Below are 5,029 nucleotides of genomic sequence, written 5' to 3'. Positions count from 1 at the left end.
GAGCAGAACATGAATGTGCCATACGTTCACTCAAGACGTATGAAGGGATGATATGGAACAGAAGACGTGTGCGTTATCTCCTGCTGGTCCAAGGAACTCAATGACCATGTTGTTGTGATGATGCATAGAATCCTACACTGATCTTCCTTTGCATTGTTACGAAAAACTGGGGGAAAATAGCTGGTCTTTCACTCTAAGATAATTTTACAGTTAGAAAAACCAGACAGCAGACGGACTCAATTGTTAATGTAGTCATGTTGCATTACTTTTATGGACTTTAAAGTTAAAGCAAGTAAAGATTGAATTTTATGTTTCCCTGTGTGTGCATGCATTTTAGACGAGAACACACACGTAACTTATCAGAAGGACCACAACCCCATATGGGCGAAAACAAACACTGTAAAAGTACCAGCGACCAACTGAAAACACTCGCAGTGCGACTAAAACATTTTGTGTAGAATTTGATTCATCAACCAATAATCCATCCATTGTCTACCACTTTATCCTCGGCTTGACGGTTGCTGGTGCCAATCCCAGTTGACATAGGCAGGGTCACAACCCTAGACAGGTCACCAGTCCATCACAGGGCCACAGGGAGACAAAAAAAACGTCCACTCTCACACTCCTATGGTCAATTTAGAGTGTCCAGTGTAACTGTAAAGAAACCGGAGAACCCAGAGAAATATCAACCAATAATAAATATAATATAATAAATATAATAATGATTTCTAAAAAAGTGTTCAGAATAGTACATACAGATGCACTGAAATAGTAATGCAGAGATGTTCTTTTATAAAAGGGAGCTATCAGAATACGGTAGTTGTATGTGCTATAATATGAGACCTCAGAATATGTATTTGCAGGCAGCCAGTCTAGTAAGAGAGTATGTTTTCACAGGTGGAGACATCACAGAAGAGCAAAGTACCCAGATGGGCTTCTCTCATCTATGACTCAAAAAAACAAAAACAAATGTAACTGAGCTCTTGCTGCAAAAGTGGTAGTCATGTAGAAGAACAACGCAGGCCGTGGTCAGTACATCATGATAACATCACTGATAGTAGTTGACTGTAACCTTCAGTTTTCTCTGTCACTCCTTTTCTAAAAAATGATTCAATTGGCTGCTTAGACCTGACCTCTGGTGATGATGAAACTGCAGACAACAAGAACCTGGATCCCAAATAGGCCAGAGAACTACAGCGGCATACGGAAGGAAATAAAAACTACAAAACCACAATCTTCCACCGTTTCAGTCTTTGGCAATTGTATTTTCCTTTATGTCTAGTAGTATTTATGTGGGAAAAGCCATTCACCTTCAATTGAAAACCATAAACAGATATCCATTTAGGCTGCTGTCAAAGCAGAGCCCCTAAATACTAATTTAAGTACACACACACAGATATATATATATAAGCCTATTTTATGGCAATGAAAACCATACAATACACACCAAAAAAAACACACACTTATGGATATGTTCAATTTCAGCCAGTAAAACCTTCCATTATGTTTGTACACTTGTCTTACGCATGTCTAAGATGATTACACGTACAAGGTATCAATACATATTTATTGAATGGGAACAAGAACTATATATATATATATATATACACACATATATTATGCATTTACATTTATTCTTTTAAATGGCCACATTTAACAAAAAGCTGCAATCTCTGATTAATCTATTGTTTTTTAATTCTTCATTTAGTCCATAAAAGCCATACAATTAAAGGAAGCTTTCTCTGTCAATAGACTAATAAATCAAAGTGTGATTACACAGAAAATATGCTGTCGTCTAAACGGTGTGTTTTTTAGTGAGCGTAAGCAGCTGCCAATAAAAGCAGAGCAGGCTTCGACTCTCGTGCGAATTTAATGTTCTTTAAATGGTAATGTTGAGTCGGCAACACCCACTGAGTGGTCCACACTGATGCAGGGTATGCAACAGCATTCACACAAGCAATTACTAAGGAATTATGAAGGTCAGGTGGGAAGGGCATCAGCACAGAGATGGTTACGGGGGGGGGGGGGGGGTTGGAGGAAAAAAATTATAATCGCAAAGACAGCTGGGCTGCAGATCCACTGATCCTCTGGGAGGAGCAAGGCGTTTATGTATGTGACAAAGGCTACGGCTGTGATTAATATGGCACATCAGTTACACCATGATTACACATGTTCTCCATAGGATGAGCGGCAAGCTCCCTCCATCCATTCAGTGGTTCAGTCATATGAAAAACATCACAATTAATTTATTTTATAGCGTCCAGACTCATTCATTTAACAATAATACCCATACTCCTGCTGGAACATGATATAATGTGCACATTTAAAGTTAAATAAACTACTATACATGCAACCCCCATTCATTTAACAGCTAGTTAACATTAGTGATACAACAGCTGGGTTGCTGAGTTTATGTTGTAGTGTCACAGAAGTCCCTATAGAGGGCACTACATGTTAAATATATAAAAAAGTATAATAAAATATGACATATATCATATTTAACATGTCAACAACATAAAGGGCCTCTATGTCATGATCGAATTGGTAGCCACACTCATTTTGATCAATATTGGGCTCATCTTTATTGATATTTACTACATTTGTAAAAGGGATAAATATTAAAATTGCACTGCCACAGGTCTACTTCAGCGCTGTGCTAACTTCCAGGCAATACACACATCTGATATAGTTTGGGCTTTGAAGATTTTGCTGAATCTTTAGGGGTTTTGCTGCCTCCAAGGGGCCAAGACGGGCATCGTGCTTTCATGTTCCCAAAGCGATGCGTGTTTAACCGTGCAGCAACAACGCCATGTGTAATAAATCAGCATGAGATGAAAGCCCGGAGGAGATGTGGCTCAGTGCAACAGTTTCTGTGGCAGTTTAGTTCTCTGTCCAACATTTTCTAAATGACAGAATCACATGATGCAGAATGCCTTTAAAAGGGAGATTATATTTGAACTATATTTTAATTATCAATTCACACACTTCAACACTCTCGCGCCTTGACTGAGCAAGCTGCTTTCCGAGCGGCCCGTGAAGCTGACTTGGTGTTTACATTATGGAGCTGGTGGAGAGGAATGTGGAGAAGGTTGTTCACCTCACGCATGAACAAACACAGCTGACACGACGGGTGTGAACCTTCATCACCAAGCACCACAGACTTAAACTACCTGTCGCACAGTTTGTGTCTGCAAACTCAATTATATAAAGTCCATTTTTTTTCCCCTTGACGGATTTTTATTATCCTTGATGGTAAATGCTTTTATACACGACGTAACTTTTCTAAATGAGTCCCCTGATGAACAACCTCTAAAACCATCCTATCGAAGACACCCAGTGTGTATGACAATATCTGATTTTCAGAGTTTTTTTTATAATTTCTGAAATATTTAACTATTAATTTTCAGCGGTAACACTGTGATCCTCCTGTATCTATATTCCCGAGCCCATGCAACACTGCTTGCAGCCTTACAGGTCCCGTGTGGTTTATTATCAGAAATTGAATATACTACCATTAGGTGAATTGGTCACTCTAAATTGACCGTAGGAGTGAGAGTGTGAGTGAATGGTTGTTTGTCTCTATATGTGGCGAACCTTCCAGGGTGTACCTCGCCTATCGCCCAATGTCAGCTGAGATAGGCACAGCACCCCCCGTGACCCTCCGGTGGAGGCTAAAGCAGTAGATAATGGATGGATGGATGGAATATACTACCTATGAGTACTTTTAGGGTTCGAGCATGACTGTGCAAGAACCCTATTGAAACTGAAAGAGTTATTCTTCTTCTTATTATTATTATTTTTCCTCAAAGTAAATCACTTATTTCAAGCCCTGAACATTCCCCAAAACTCATGGATTTCTGCGACCACATCAGAAAGAATCTAAACTTACATCTGACAGCAATGCTGGGAAAATGCGTGAGAAATGGAAGTGGAAGGGGCTTAAGATGAAAAACGAAAATGAAAAACAGCTTTCATCGGGTGACTTTTTGTCGTGTTTCACGTACATGAACAAAACTTGCTACACATGTTGATTGTTTTTGAAACCTCATCTTGTGAATCTTTGTTCCTACAGCAGCTTGAATGGACAAACCAAAAATGTGTGTTTTGAAGAGGAAGCTTCCCACACAAACAAAGAACAACATCCTGTGTTAGGAAACTAACGTGCATAAGACAGGGAGAGGTGAGTGGAGGAATTCTCAGTCTTTGTTTCAATCTGCAGTCTCACCATTAGATCTTACACCCTGGACCTTTTTACACCTTTTACTTGTTAACACTTTATTTCCTAACACAATCTGGGGTAAACTGTCACGTTAAGATTTGAAGAACAACAAATTGAGTCCACATAACACAATATGCATCAATGCAAGCTTATTGTGTGCATGTGCCAACACTAAAGCACTTTCAAACAACAACAACTAGATGAACAGTGGTGTGGATCCTAAGGCTAGATTACTTTTATAGAACATATTGATTGGAAAACTTCAGCAGGAGGACAGAAGCAGCTCTTAATCAACATGATTCAAGTAAGATGTTTGCCACTTACAAAGACAACACACATGGACACAGTGTTTGCCTCAAGTCATAAAACATAAATGTGTCTATCTATCTATCTATCTATCTATCTATCTATCTATCTATCTATCTATCTATCTATCTATCTATCTAATCAGAGTGATCACAGTCGCAGTGATGACAGATATATGCCACAGTGAGCAGCTCTCTTGTTCTTGAAGGTTTTGTAATTTCTTGCAGTATCTGCTCAGTGTTACATGGCAGTGTGAAGTACCTTTTAGTGACTGAACCTCGCTGATTTTTCCCTGCCTCACTTCATCTGATGCAGCTTTAAGTGCATGTGCAGACACACACACCATCTTGGCATAGTGGGGAAAAAAAGAAGTAGGGTAAGAGAAAATATGGAAGTTGTAATTACAGGGGATGGTTGAAACCCACCAGTCAGCCATTGTTTGACTAGCTGTACCAGCAGCACACATGGCTTAGCATTAGCATTGATGAAATGACTCACATTTAA

The sequence above is a fragment of the Microchirus variegatus genome, assembly GCF_963457635.1.
Source record: "Microchirus variegatus genome assembly, chromosome: 7".
Lineage (NCBI taxonomy): Eukaryota > Metazoa > Chordata > Actinopteri > Pleuronectiformes > Soleidae > Microchirus > Microchirus variegatus.
This window is presented reverse-complemented; position numbering follows the sequence as displayed.